The 16272-nt window shown below is 46.0% G+C and overlaps 1 pseudogene; it reads right to left on the reverse strand.

Moving 5' to 3' along the window:
- Window positions 1-202: 202 nt before the first annotated feature.
- Window positions 203-1416, reverse strand: LOC144163785 (uncharacterized; annotated as a pseudogene).
- Between the last annotated feature and the right edge of the window lie 14856 nt (window positions 1417-16272).

Here is a 16272-nt window from a genome sequence, read left to right on the forward strand (position 1 = left end):
TTGCCTCGACTCCGATAACCTCAGGAAGTATTTCAAAGGAAAGGTCTTTTTTATTAAAATGGCCACGCCTGTCCCACGTTTCGGCCTATCTTTACGAATGATAACGGAGTTGGGGGGTGTTACCTCAAAACCCCTTATCTCATTTCTGAGCCACGTTTCTGTCAAAGCTACCAAGTCCGGTTCAATTACAGGAAGTAAGAATTCAAGCGGTACTAATTTTTGAAGCACGCTGAGGATGTTAATATTAAGAAACGTTCCTTCTTTCGTTGGCTGCAGCGTTGTGGCTCGCCTAGTGCTTCCGCTTCGTCGTTTGTTTCATGCTTGATGCTGTGATGGCCAGCGGTTATGAGCGCAATAGCATTTGTTTCCTCATCCCATCGGTAAAGATCTTCGTTCACTTTTAACTGGTCATAGACCAGAAATAATTTGTCTCCAGCTTCTTTTCTTCTTTTTGCAGCTTGCCAAAGCTCTTCTCTGATGTCTCTTACTCTGTTTGAGAAGTCCTCTCCAACTGAGAAAGCGGTTCCTTTTAGTTTCGTGCAGTTTTTAAGAATGGCTGCTTTGTCTCGGAAGTCGAGGAGTTTTAGTATGACTGGTCTAGTTTTTTGAGCGTCTTGTTTTCCTATTCCGTGAATTCTTTCCATTGGAACGGGTGTGATCTTCAGTATGTTTTAAGTATCTGCTCACTTATAGTTGGTTCGAGGGTTTCAGGGTGTTCGTCTGCCTCCTCTGGTACACCGTAAACAAGTACATTTGACCTTCTAGACCAGTTTTCTAAGTCGTCTATTTTTAACTCCAAGTAGTGAACGGCTTTTTGAAGATTGGTTACCTGGTAGACACAGGACGTGAGCTTGTTTTCTCGTAACGTTACTTGTTTTAGTTTAGATTCAATAGATTTCAACCATTCTTCTTTTATTTCTTTTATATCATCTGCAATTACTTGAAGCTGTTTCATGATCTTGGCCATATCGGGTCCCAGGTTTGTTCCAATGTCACCCTGAGCAACAGTAATTCCTTAATACAGGCACACATGTCACACAATTGTGCACACATCTGCCTAGGGCACAGCATAACTATTAGGCATAGGTAATTTGAACGAATACATTTGCCATAACGCTTGCTGACCGCTGGAGTTGAGGGATGACCAGTCTTTATACCATTCCAGTCTGCCAGCAGCACCGTCTTCACGTTGTGGCGATCTGCGTCAGCGCAAGAGGTCACCGAAGCAGGCCTTTTTCCAGGCAAATCGGCGAGCGTAGATTCGAAGTGCGCAATGCGCGCATGATGCGCTTGGTGGCTGGGATGTGGTGCGCCGTCGAATCTAGAATAGCAGTGCCGGGTCTTCGCTTCCTGCTTACGTGAGCACAGTGCGCCAATTGTCTGCGGCCGATACACAAACGGTTTGAGACGCTGCATCCTGGCAGTGCTACCGTGCCCTGTCCATGCCCCATGAATAAATATATGTTCTCGTAGAAAGAAATGCAATCAAAATATCCAGAATACCGGCTTAAACCAATGAAAACCGAGAAAGAGTAAGTTACGCAATGTGAACGCACGTACAAAAATAACTACTTCTGAAACAACCAAAAACAATTGCTTCCGATTGTCACCAGAATGTGGCGGAATCGTCAACCCTACGGGGTTTGTTTCAAGGTAAGAGAAAATGGGTGACAGGGCAACGCTGCTGGCGTGGTGTGTGCCGAGGCAACAACAGAAAATTGCCATTGTGTTTGGAGGAGAGGGTACGCTCGACACTCCCTCGTTACTGAGTGCCAGCCTGCTCAAGCCTGCGAGCAGCGAAAAACCGGCCACGGCCGGTAGATCCCGGGAACCAGGAGCCAGGTAGCCGACAATCGGATTCCACAAAGAAATCCTGCCTGGCATGGCTACTGGGTATGGTGGACTGAACTTCCGCCGCTTCTTCCCAAGGCGCCATGGAGACCCTCACGATGCCAGGTACAAAAAGAGCGAGGCGCCTCAGGCCTCCCATCTAGACGGAGCATTTATCGATTATTATCCGGCTATAATTCGGTGCGTTGTGTTGTTACAGATGGCATTTCTGCTGTTCGTTTTTGGAGGGTTCCCGTAGACAGGCCATTGCCAAAACCGTCGTTTTTTGCTCCTGCCTCTTGCTTTGGATTGAGAAAGCCACAATGTGGCCGTGGCCAGCCGAAGCGACTGCTGTACAGTAATGAGCGTTCACCCCTATGTAAGGTTTAAAAATTGCACATGAAGGCGGAGAAAGATGTACTTGGTGCTCGAACGGGGGACCTCAATTTCGAAGCACTAACAGCCAAACACGGGAACATCACGCAGACCGAGTGCCAAATGTATCACGTCAGCAAACCAAAAAACTCTTAAATTCTTGTTGTAGTGTCATGATATTAGATAGCGAAACCATCCTGGAATTTCAACAGAGCTTGTTAACAACGGTAGACATAAATTGAGAGGTAAAACATGCACCGCAGGCCAACAAAACAGAAACCCCTGTTTGGTCAAGGTTGCTAACTTCATATACATAAATATTTGTGTGGGGCTGCGTTCTGTGAAGCATCTAGCGAAGTCGTGGCTGATGGCAGGGGATGTACAGCATTGTCAGCTACTGGTTCAAGGGGTATATCAATAACAGGCCTGCTTCCAAATAGGTCTTTTCAAATGTTATTTTGGAATATTGTACTTCTGAATATTTGTGGCTACCGAACGAACCCATGACCACTTTTTCTGCTGCGAACAGAAACATGCTTTCAAAACCAGGCGTGTCATCATTTTACGCCCTTAAGGTTCTCCCAATGAGCTGTTGTGCACTTGCTTCAGTAATTGGATTGCAAAGTTCCTTGCTACTACCCGCTGCAAATCAGCCCCTGTGGCGTTTTTAACGGCTCCAGCAAACGTCGCTGTCGAGAAAAATGTTTCAACACCACATTGCTTTCCGCTTATAGCCTTCGAAGCCTTATTTCAACATATCAAGGGTGTACTGTATTTTCGCGGTTCAGTACGATTCTGCTGCAGGGTACGTTACATGATCTTCCTGTGCATTGCAAGGACTGCCACAAGTCCTCTCGTCCGCTTCACGACTTCAGTTGGTGCCGTGGAAGTCAACTCACACTTTGGTTCTTTGAACGGTATTACCATACGACTTTTTTTCACGGACTCTCCGGATTTTAGTCATCGCGTGAACCTTAGCTGTAGGCATAAAGGAATCATTGAAAAATATTCCGATCACTTTGCGGCTGCCTTTCGCAAATATTTTGAATACATTTCTATGTGTGTCTTTTCTAGATCGATAATATTGCTGTTTGCTAGAAGCAGCGTGTCTGTCTTCCCTGTAATCGTCCAATGAAAAACAATGGACAGACGGACCACCAGCGTATTGTTTCTGGTGTCTATCAACGCAGAAACGCTCTCCTAACACTGTTTATTGCAGTCCAGAATGTCTCCATAGTGAGGAGTTGGGTCGTTGTACCGGGGCTGTAACTGTTATGCTTGCTTACGTTAGTAACACGAGAGAGATAGAGATAGACCTCTTTCTAGTGTACTTGTGAATTAAAACCGGCTTTCTGTACCGAATGGGTAATGATTTCCACGATGAATTGTAAATTTACGACGTAACAGGTACTGCAGCGAGAGTATGAAAACACAACCAAAATGAGATTGATCAAATGCTGCCAGCAGAGGGGGCAGAAAAAAATTTAAAATTTCTATCTACGAGGTAAATACTGAATCAATATATCACAGTACACGATGCGAAGAAACAGAACATAGCTAAACGAAGAAAAAAATACGGACATCACCTCGCGAAAGGTTAATATTTTCATGCACTTCAAGAGCTTGCTTCCTTAAAAACTTTTTTAGTGTATGGTCTCGTAGGAAGTCCCAGCAGTACTTTAGTTCTCAAAATACCATTACTTTAAGGAATGGTGGACCCGGCCACGTAGAGCGTCACGATTGAAGACAACGTTTTCGTGAACACAAAAACACGAAATGTAATAACGCGAGAGTAGCTCAAATCGGAAACGAAAAACGTAGGCGCACTCAAAACGCTAGGGGTGTAAACACAATCAAAAGTTGAGGATAGCAGACAAAGTCAGAAAGCGTGCGTCAAAAGCTTGTTTTCGATTCTCCAGAGACGATATGGTTGGTAACTGAAGGATGGGTGGTGCACTTTCCTGCAGTCGACGAGAGAGTATTGTCGGGCCAACAAAGCAGGTTTCTGTAGTCGTTGAAGACAAGTTGCCATGCTAGCCAGGAACGTGATTGCGGGCGATGACAAGCGGCGGAAGGAGAGACTCGCGCCTCCACCCCAGTGATGTCTCACTGCCCGTGTTTTGAATCCCTCACGCACTGCTTAGGTCTCAGGACTTGCATGCAGCGTCGTGGACGGGCCTGGGGCCTACACCACAAGAATGGCCATTTTGATGCCTCCAAAACCAAGCCACAACTATCCGCCTCTTCGTCCTCCAAACATTACTATTGCGCATACCTAATTCTCTCCTCCCGCTGTTAGCATTCTTCGAACGCTGCTCCCGTTGTATTCGAAGCATTACCCATCGCTCTCCACTCGCTCCTGCGACACCTTATGACACAACTCCCCCCCCCCCCCTAAACATGTCCCCTGGAAAACGATATTAAAAGCCGCTGTAAGACACATAACCCTTGTACACAAGACTTCACCAGAGTATGTGTGTTCAGAAGTTAAAAAATCAACCCAAGAAGAAACATCTAGAAAGCACAGAGTACTGTCAGTTTGGTACGCTTGCGAAGCCTGAACAAACAGCCTAAAAATAAAGCCCTTTTTGACGGTTACCTAGGGTATCAAGAAAGCTCTACGGCATAGGTACCTTTCCTTCTGTGCACGACCAGAACACAGACAAACCTACAATACGTAACACACGATGGTCTTTCTGCCAAAAAACGGTTGCCTAAGTACTTGCAGTGTAGCTTCGAGTCCTCTAGAAGAGCCAAAGTTGTACTTGAAGTAATTCGTTGTATCTTTCGCCTTTTGCAGAATGCACCCCTGCTGTAAAAAACACTGTGGTATCGGTTCTGGAGCCTTCAAGTTCAGTGTGTTGGTTTAATTCTCAGCCAAATTAAAAGACCGCACCGGTAAAAATTGTTCAACGTTTTGTCCGCTTTGTATGTTTTCCCGTAGTTCTTCTCTGCATTTAACTCATTCCCCCCAATTTCTCACTGGAGCCTTTTGAAGTACAACTGCATTCCGCGTAGTACCACGGACGCCATCATTTGGGTGTCTCTATTTGTTTCAAAAGCATATGGTGCAATTCCGCCATTAAGAATACCGAGTTTGTCCAGCTCTGTGCACCTGTTTGCGTACGAATGTTTGCTCCAATATTTTTCAATCACTTTGCGTTGGATGGCTACAAAGCCTACAAGGCGCTCTCAGATGGACCACACTTATTTCGTCCGCATACCGACATCTGTCTCGCTCCCTTTCTATGTAATCTCCTTTTTCGAAGGAATTCTTGTCGCATAGGAAGATTAGCCCTGGAGGAAGGAGACCGAGTGTAGCTCATTTGCTGTTTTAATTAACAGCTTTAGAAGTGTGCCGCTACTCTTCAGCCTGAAAATTTTGCATAGGTTTTCCCGATTTTCCCATTTTGTGCAATTATTGTTCCGAAGTGAACACTGTTCTGCTCGGCATTTCAGTGTTTTTACTCGCCAATATTACACTTGAAACGCTTTTAGCTTGTTGGATGTTTCGCCATTAGAAGCGCTCGTATGAGGGAGCCGGCTCACCTCTTGAAGCAGTAGCCTGTGTTCTTCCCCCACTTAGCCTTTCATTGCTGGTAGCTTTCTGCTTCGTAACCTCCTACTCTTTCACCGAACACCGAACCTTTTCGAAACTATCCAATTTTTTTTTGTTTTTTGTTGCCTTTGGGTAGAGGCTAACATGTATTCGAATCTATAGCCGGATATTTTTTTAGTAGAGCTATTTGCTTTCTTTGGTCATGTTTTGGTATCCCAAATTCTCTGATGGGCTTGTCTTCTCTTCGGCTCGATTCTGCTGACTTTGTAGCAGGATTATTTGTGGGCCCGGAACACGTTGTTGTAGTAGCTCTACAACAAAACTGGCCTATCTCAAAAACGCGTGGCCTCTCTGTTCAGAAGTGGCTCTGCTTTAAACTTTTCGAAGCTCTAAACGTTTCGAATTTCAGCCGTTCACCCCTTGAAGCCTACCCCTGCTAACCTTTAATTATATTTTCCAGTCCGGCTAGGTACATCTTGGTGTATGGTAAAATATTCCAGATGTTATGTACATTTGGGTCAACAGATGCAGGACGTGACACTGTTAGTTCGACGGTCGCGAATAATCAAGGGTTTTTATTCGCCCTGACAAACGAGAGAGAGAGGTCGTCTGCGCTTCTGGGGTATAAGCTATGAGCGTGACAAGTTGCTGCTCCGCGGTCTTGGTCAATTTGAGCGGGAAGACCACTATTAAGGCAAAGCTTTTCTACTTTGGGCCAGTGATTTAGTGAAGAATCCGCAAATGACCAGTCCAGCGGAGACATGCCCCCGGGGACACGCCCCTCGAAGCGCATGGTATGATTCGTCAGGCCCGCTGTTGGCACCAGCGGAAGCCGACAGCGGTCGCAACCACCACTGCGGCCGAGGCAGCAAACCACCCCAGCAGCATCCCATGCACGCGGTGCTGGGTCTTTTCGGACAAGGTGACTCGTCTCGAGCCCGACGAAGAGAAACGGTGCGTTTGTCATGAATGAACGCCGCATTAGCCCCGGTTAACGGGGCGTTCGCCCGTCCTCCTTCTGTGAGCGTTCCACGGAACCGAACCCCTTTGAGACGGCGTCAACCATGCAGCTAAAAAAAGGTTAATCTACAGAAACCATGACTCATAACGATTAAGCGAAGCTTTTGCTCTGTATATCGAAGGTTACCAGACCTAGGCCGCAGTCATTTTTTCTGTAGTCTTGGCCGGAATGGGCGTTTTGCTTATCCTCAAGATGAAAGAGAATGCGAACGTCTTTGTTGAGAAAGAAAAAGTGGGGATTTATGAGAAGGGAATAAACAGATGGTTACGAGGTCGAGGGTGGAACCTGAAGTCTAGGCACCATATGCCGCAGTATCTTCCTCCGCAAGTGTAGTCATCACCCGATGATTTTAAGGTACCGAGCTTGCCAAAGCTCGTTAATAGGTTCCGATAGAAAGTGAGCATGTACAATTTTAGCTGTTCCACTTATGAATATCTTCGGACATTCCACGTTGTAAGGCAGAGGGTAGGTGCTTCACCGATTGTACAACCCTTTTAGGTGATGTCTGATGTTACAGCGAAAATATTTGCGTACATAGATTGCAGGTACCTGTGTTGGTTCAACCTCCACAGATTTTGCGATTATTAGGCATTGAGATACGATGTGCCACGGAGAAGGGTTTTGTTTTTACTGTTTCCCTGAAGGAGGGTGCGGTAGCTCTGGTTGCAATGAGCACACTATGCGAGTTGCCGTGTCGCTTGGTCGGTTCCTTGTGCTCTTCAGACCATTCTGTCCAGGTGTCGAGGTGAATGGCCGTCGCCCGTCGGGGGTCACGCCGTCTTGCATTAAAGCAGAGCTTCTTAAAAAATTAGCAGTGGCTTCGCTAGACTATACGAGGATATACGTAGCGTGTGCATGGTTCAGGTGGCTACTCTTAGGTTTCCTCGTTGTCTGACATTAGCTGATTACCATGCTTACTGCTGCTAAAACGATTTTTAATTCAATACAATCCAATTCAATCTAATCCAGTCCAGTCCAGCCCAGTCCGGTCGACTTCAATGCAGTCCAGTCGAGTTACTGCTCCTCGCGCATGTGCAGCACGACTCTCCAGGAACCACGCGATACAGCTATCAAGCGGCTCCGGCGCAGCGTCAGACTTGGCTACTGCGGAACGCAGGCAGACAGCTGGGTACGCACCGGCGCCAGCGCGTCTACCAGGGCTACGACGTCACTACTCTGGAATGCGGAGACAGGCGTATATGCAGACCCATTCTCTGCACACCCATACACCAATTTGATTGGATTTCCAATCCAATCAAATACAATCGGACCTAATTCAATCCAATCCAATCCAATGCTCCTTGCGCTTGCGCAGTACGGCCCTTCAAGGTCCACGAGAAACTGCTCCACCTCAGTCACTATAGCTTACGCTACAAAAAACCACCTCCCGTAGTAGGAATAGAATTTGGGTCCCCCTAGTTACGAAGCAATTGTTGATTCCTTCCGACGTAGAGGCGCTCATTACTCATATAAAAATTGTTGGCTGTAAACTAACAATGAAGGTTCACCTCTACAGACGTGGCTACTTCGGGTTCCGCTGCTTTCTCTCAGTTTAAACAAACATTTCGTTCGTACAGAACAAATCAGCGCATTATGCAAGCGCCTACTTCACGGTACCGATTAACAATACGAAAATTCGGCTCCGCCCCTGCGGCGTCGGTGGAGGAGAACTGGCCCGGCGGTTATTCCTACTGTGTCCCGGCATGCAATCATCCCTGATGGCACACGGGTGACGAGAGAAATGGACCCTACGTAGGTGCCTGCATCCGCTGCCCTATTAAGAAATGCTTTGTAGTTACAGGTCTTGAAAAACCGCGATTTTAAAAAATCACAGACCTCCAAAACAAGCACAAAATGATATCTTGGAGTTAACTGAATCTGCTTTGGTAGATGAAGACCTGTATGGTAAAATAGCCCAACTACCTAAACAGCTCGAGACACTGCGAAAAAGGAAGGCACGCGTATCTGATCTCAATAAGTACGGGTTGCAGCGTATTCACTGCAGGTTTCGCAAACCTTGTCTTAATACAGGCCAATGCTAAAAAGACAACCCCCCCTGTGGACAGTTATTGTGCACAGCCATGTGGACAGTTATCCTTGAAACGCTCTCCTAGCTGACCTAACTTTACGTGCTCGGTTATACAATGGCTAAATGTCCTTCAAGACATACCTCTGTTTTTCTACAATAAAACTGCAGACGCCTTAAGAACAGATTAGGATAAATAAAAACCCTAATTTCCTGCGTCAACTCCATCTGTCGGTGCTCCTTTTAGAGGAGTCAAACAAATTATGCCCTCATTTCACCTTATAGGTTGCCATACCCTTCTGTCACGGATAACCGCACTATGAATGCCCAGGACAGGTGGAAATATTCATTGTCAGTAGGGTTTCTCAAGCACCAATCGATCTTCAATAATGGTGTAACTAATATCAAGAGCTGGTCGCAGTTTCCACGCGGCCAGCCAAAACACCCTCTCCACTTCCATAACAAAACGTACCCAGGCACTCCCATACTCGTAGGAGCAGACTTCAAAGACCCTTACTCCGTACTGGGCTGCGAGCAAGATTCAAAGATAAGGGTACAAGTTCATGACATCTTCACGAACATAAAATTTTGATACTGAACACGCCCAACGTACCTTCCATCTATTCAACTGGGTCTTGTGCTCCTGACCTTACGAGGTGGCTTGGCCCTGCGAACCCTTCCTGTAATCCGAAAACATATGCTTCGGCAAGCGGTCATTCCCCCTTTTTAATTGAATGCCACACAATGTTCGCACAAAAACTTAGTCACTTGCTAAAATTGTTCACAGCAACAAGTTGCGCTCTGAGGAACGAGCTTTTTCAGTGACTGCAGACAACTGTCTTATTTCTACGCTACAGTCCCTACTCATAGAATGTACGATGCATACCACCGTGAATGAGGATCAGTGGAAGCCCCATTTTCAACACCTTAAACTCTAGCCAGAGCTCCGCAGAGCAGGGATTTTTGCTATCCGCTGCCCGACGCAATTCTACTCTTGCGCTACGGCAAACCGTGTCGGGGTACTAGCGTGACGCAACTAGATGCAGTGGTCCAATCGACGGTGGTATGACTTTTAAGTGGATGGCTGACCTTCTAAGCCATGAAGAAGAGTGCTAGCCTGGCTGACCCATTCGCTAGCATTCATCTGGCTCTCAACATCAGCCTAGAGGATTACACGGACAGAGCGGCAGTGACTTTCTGTCCGAACCACAAACAACCTCCGGCTTCTTCCCGTATGTACAAGGTACTAGACGTTTCCGGTAAAACCGAATCGTTTACGATTGCCGAACTCATAAAAGTGCACTCTTCTCCCGGGTAATATCAAATCCCGTATGAGCTTTTTAAGAACTTCGATGCGGAAGCCTTTGGCGCTCTACTCAATTCGCTGAATGATGTGTAAGTGAATGGTGTTGTCCTCCCGAGTAGAAAAACTCTGTGGTAAGGCTTATCCCGAAATGTCGAATAACACGTACGCGAATTAGTGCCACTAAGACCAGTTTCTTCAACGTCTTCAATATTCAAGATATTGGTGCGAATAGTCGCAACCGGATTATCCTGGTAGTTTGAGCACAACAGCAATAACCATCCTGCTCAGATTGGCTTCAGACTGCAGCTGGGTACAGATGATAACCTCTCTACTCTGGTTGACCATAGCTTGCATGTTTCACCCACAGCCACCCTGTGCGGACTGTGGTGCGCAGGAGTATCTCCAATGCCTATGAAAACGTGGACCACACGACAATACTCAGAAACACAGAGACCTTGGAGGTTCCAGTTCATGTATCCAAAGTGGTGCACTGCTTCCCATGCTCGATGACTCGACCATGGGAAGAATATTCCTTTGCTCGAGTTCTTTTTATGACTCGCAATTTTTATATTTCTTCTGCCATCTAGTTAATGGCCTCCCCTTCTTCTAGACCCGTTCTGGATATCTAGGTTTTAATCTGGTGCCCGCACGTTCTCAGTTCGTCTCGCATCAAAAAACTCAGCGTTGAGGGCAGCCGTATATATTCTCCTGATTAATGCGTTTATTTGGTTTCCTTAGGTGAGGGCACGTTTGCTCTACGGGAAGGTCTGCGATATTAGGCTCATAATAAGACTCTGAGTAAGTGTTTTTTAAGTGTGAATGCACTTTATAACAGACCCCAAACCATCCACCGCCGGCGGCGGCGGTGGCGGCGGCGTCGGCGTCCGCAGTGCTCCTCTATATTTAAAAAAGAAACAGCATCCGGCGCTAGGTTTCGATCCGAGGACTTTGCGGCCGCAGCGCGACGCTCTACCGACCAAGCCACGGACCCGACGGTGATATCAGTGTTAGTGACGCGCCTTATATCATTAACGCATTCAAACTACGTCGTCAGCTGCGTGCGTTGGCGACTCAGCGGCGTTATAGCGGCTTGATAACTGCGTGGTGTACACGTGATACTACAAACCCGATGGAAGAGATGGAAGAGAAGGCGGCGGGCGGTGGGCTGCGGGGACCGAGCGCAAGCGCCGCAAGCGGGCCGACAACCGTGCATTCGCACTTTCACATTCTCCCCCTCGGGGAAATGCGGGGGAATTTTTTTTCGCCTATTTCTGCTCCGGGTAACCCTTCCTCTTTTTGGTTGATTGTTTCTATTTTGGAGGTTCAATCTTTTTCTATTATGGCAATTTGTTTCCGGCAATTAGTTTCCGGTTATCTCCAGTTTGGAGATTTGAAGATCCACTGTGCCGTATGAGTCTTGATCCATTCCAAGCATTCTTACGTGACTGTTCTCTGGGACGACATTTTATTCATTATTATTGTTATTGGCGGTGAGGTGTTTCACTGGCGTTCCCTCGTTCTGACGTGAGCTTAGGGACTAGCGCCAGTGTCGTCTGCTACAATCCGCTTGTGAGGGGCAGAAGTGCCTCTTCTAGAAAACGCCCGTTTTGACGCTTTAGTGCAGTAAAAAGAATGTTTTCAGTAATTCAGTTATTCTAGCCAGCTTCAGACACCTCTGAATAACCTCAATATTGCCGCGAACCATACATTGGGTTTGTTTATTTGTGTTTTGCTTTTACCGCCCGGCTGCGCCGGTCTGTGTTATCTCTGCGCCAAGGGAAGCGCGTGTTCCATTCTTTCTTTCTGTGCCGCATGTGTTATCTGCCAGAAGCCGTAAGCCGACATCATGAAGACGCGGTTCTCAGCGCCGCCCGCGTGGTAGCCCTCACCGCTAATTTACAACTGGGGCGCGTGGTCCCATCCGTTGTGTGGCAACTAGAACTCGCGCTGAGACAGAACCCCCGAAATTCAGAAAAAGTAGTTTGAAAATTGTTGAAAATAAACGCTGCGTACTGGGCGTTGTTTTAGTTTGTTTGGGTTCATGAACCATGCTTCATTGATTTCCCACGGACATGGCGGTGATAGTTTGCCCCTGTGTTTGATTAGGAACCCATTGCTGCTGCCGGTATATGCTCCCTCGGAATCGTGCCATGGTGGCTGAGTGTAAGGGGTTGTGTTGATGAGCCAATCTACGCGGGTTTGATTCCCTGCCATGGCAGTCGCTTTTCTGATGTAAGCAGACAACAACGCCCGTGTCGCGCGATTTCGGCGCCCTTTGAAGATTCCCGTAATTTAGTCCCTCGACATTGGTTGACCTCAAAGCGAAGGCGCTGCTTTCGCATGCGAATAGCGAAAATGAATTCTGGAGGATTTAACGCATATGTAGTTTGGTGCGATGGCGTGAAGTGATGGCAAGTTTGTAAGTCGTGTCGGCCGAGCATGCTACAACCGACAGGCCCTAAAACTAACTTCACGGCGTAGGTACAGTCCCTGCTTAAAATGGCCATTTTTATGTTTCGTCGGCGTCGCAGTACAGAGTCGTATCTGAAACAATTGACAAAAAGATGCGGAAACTTGCAATCGAAACAAATTTGATAACGTTAAGGTTTGCTGATACACCAACACTGGGAAAACAAAAACCAAATGTTACAGGACAGGTAAAAACACATAAAAATTACAAGAACAGGGCCGAAAATTTCCAGGGATATCGCGGGCGAAACATCCTAAAATCCCAGACCAGGGTGACCTCAACGAGAACGAAAGAAAAACCCCAAATTACCCCGAGACTAGGCATGTGGGCATAGCTGCTGCTGCAATCATCCCTGAAGCTGACGCCTAATTAGAGCGATCAAAATTTGCATAAAAAATGGTCGCAACATTAAGCTGGATCGGTTATAGAAGCAATGCCGTGGGGAAGATCGTTCCCCAATGATATGATTTGGTTCCAAACTATCGACCTATCTCGTTGACTAGTGTTTCTTGCAAGACGGTTCAACACATATTATATACAGCCACGTCTAACCATCTCCAAAACAACAGTTTCTTTGTCGATTACCAACACGGGTTTATGTCAGAACAATCATGCACCACTCAACTCACAGAATTTTCGCACGTTTTATTTAAATCTTTCTATAAAGGTGTACAAACGGACTGTGCTTTGTGATTTTCTGAAAGCTTTCTGCAAATTTTCTTATAGCGTCCTCCTAAACAAACTATATTTTCTTGGCTTACCAAACAATATTCTTTGCTTGCATCAAAATTATCTTATTGGTAGATCCCAAAAGGTGGTAATTATTGGTGTTAAATCAACAAATGTTCCTGTGTCATCTGGTGTACCGCAAGGGTAGGTACTTGGACCACTTTTATTTCTGATTTATATCAATGACATTGGTGCGAGCATAACTTCAAGTATAAGGCTATACGCAGACGACTGCATTCCGTACAGGGAAATACAAGGTAATGATGATAGGCTGCCGTTACAAACTGACCTAGACAAAATCTGTTTTTGGTGCAGCCAGTGGCTCATGTCCAGGAACGTATTTAAATGCAAACATATTCAATTTTTCCGGAAACGCAAACCACTCCGAACACAATATAGTCTGAGCAGCGAAGCTATCCCTCATGTAACCCACGCTAAATATTTAGGAGTCACACTTTCTTGGGACCTCATGGAATCGACAAATAGATTTAATAACCACAAAGGCAGCCCGCACGCTTAACTTCATTAAAAGAAATTTTAGGCAGGCTCCACAGGCTGTAGGCGAACTTCAATGTAGCACAAATATCTGTCCTATTCTCGAAATCGGTTGTACGGTTTGGGACCCCTTCGCTCAAAATATGAAAGATAGTCTCGAGGCCATACAGAACCGCGCTGCTCGTTTTGTTACGCAGAGTTATGCATTTCCAAGCCGCATTACCCGGATAAAGGATTCTGTTGGCTCGCTTGCGCTTGCGTCGCGTCGGGCTATTTTTCTAATGGCTTCTCTAAGAGATGTATACTTCAACCGAACACCACTCAACAAAGATGCTTACCTGGCACGGCCCACATATGTCTCCGATCGGCTTGACTACATGCTCAAGATAAGAAAAATACCCACTCGTACAACTGCTTTTATGAACTCATTTTTCCCCGCACAATAAAATCCTGGAACCCGATTTGCCTGCACATCATCCTAGTTGCAAGCGACAATGAATTCCTGGTGGCGTTATGCAGTCATCTTGAATGCTAAAATTTGAACGCTATTCTTCCTAGCGTGCATTTGTTTTTACACACTTGTTTTCTTTTATACGTTAGTTAATGCATACGTCTCTGCATACTTGTGTTACTTTGATTGCTGGGCAGTGTTATTTTTATGCTACTTTTCAGGCTGTGATTTGTTAATTTTTGTCTGTTATTTGTCTCCCTGTTCCTAGTTATTCTTTGTATTTTTCATTTTATTGGCGCTTTCGTGTATGAAAATAGGTTTTTACCCCCTGCTTTTTACTTTTTGTTTCCCTGTTCCTTGTTATTCTTGAAAGCTTTAACTTTTATGGCATATTTCGTGTGTGTAAAATGAGTTTTTACCCCCAACTGCCTGCTATTTGTTTCCCGGTTCCTTGTTATTCTTTAAAGCTTTCACTTTGTTGGCAAATTTCGTGTGTGTAAAATGAGTTTTTACCCGCTACAGTCCGCTATTTGTTTCCCTGTTCCTTGTTATTCTTGAAAGCTACCAAGCTATTCTTGAAAAGCTATTCTTGAAAAGCTATTCTTGAAAAATTTCTACCAAGGTCTCAAATATTCTTGCCAGCCCCAGGTACCGTCTAAATTTTTATAGTACATGTGAAGTGTTTTTATATCTTTCTTGCGCAATAGTTGATACCTTGGTAGCGATTTTTATGAGTGACTCGTCAAATTACACTGCATGTCGTCATAGCTATTGGTGCAGCACGTCACTGATTGCTTACGTCGTGCTTACGGAAAAGAAGTTATTTCTTTTGCAGTGCACAGCCAGAAGTGGCGAAGACCGGATATGCCGAGCGGAACGCGTTCTGCTCCCCGCTAGCAGACAACGCTCACTCTTCTAGCGCAACTCGCAACCACAGCGTCGCGGTGGCGAGAGTCGCAGCCGGCCGCCTTCTCTCCACGACCGCGGCGGGGAGATACCGAACTGAAACTAAAGCGTGGCAAACTGTTCGCATGGCGACGCAGTGAAACATCCCCCTCGCGAGGGGCACGATCAAATGCATAGCATTTACGGGGGCGCACAACATTAAGAAGTTTGCGTTACGTAATGTTGTTGCACTTGTGGCAGCTTCTAACGAGAGAGCGCTCGTCAGCAGTAAAAATGGCAGCCTCGGCGCATGTTGAGTCCGAGAGAGGGGAGAGACTGTCCTTGAAACTTTGCTGGGCGCGCTATCGAATGTTGATCGCGGCGATAGCGAAACGTCTGAGCCGGGCATGTCGAGGCGAGCGATGCAGACAACTATGGCTGCCAAGAACGGGTGACATCGTGAGTTAAAGAAATGCTCTGCATTTAAAAACACATTTCTGGAAGTCGTTTTTGTTGTCAACACCACAAGGCGATCGAGTAACGTTGATGCAAAAGCGAGCGAAAGGCAGATGTCGAGCTAAAGTACATCAAACAATTTTTTGTTAATGTGGTGACCAACAACACAACACCTCCTTACTCTTGGATTGTTCACGGCACGACTTCCGGTCATAATTCATAATAAAGAAAAATTCAGCATCCACTTGTAGTGCCGCACTACGGCTATAAGAGGAAGCTATACAACTTTCTGAGAAACAATGTATTTGAACTAAAATTTGTCACCGCCATGACGACTTTTTTCTTGAAATATGATGAGAAACCTGCATACTTTCCCTTTTACCTGAATGGCAGCATTCTTGCTGGATTACCTCAACTTCACAGAAATTTACTCCACCATGTGGTTCTGTAACTCTGGTCGACTAACATGCAGAACACTTCCATTGCGTAGACCTAGAGTGACAACTGAAGGCTTTTTGACAAGATTGGACAAAAAAAAAGTACCCAGAGGCGTCATATCCAGCCCTAATGTTAATTTCTCTATGTTATATGGCAGGCGCCATGCTTTTTTTAAACCGTACAGATTTATCTGGCAATAATTTTCATGAAAGTGATCGCAGGATTGTTGAT

Source organism: Haemaphysalis longicornis, unplaced genomic scaffold (assembly GCF_048455015.1).
Source record: "Haemaphysalis longicornis isolate Haplotype H1 unplaced genomic scaffold, Haemaphysalis longicornis Haplotype H1 scaffold_13, whole genome shotgun sequence".
Lineage (NCBI taxonomy): Eukaryota > Metazoa > Arthropoda > Arachnida > Ixodida > Ixodidae > Haemaphysalis > Haemaphysalis longicornis.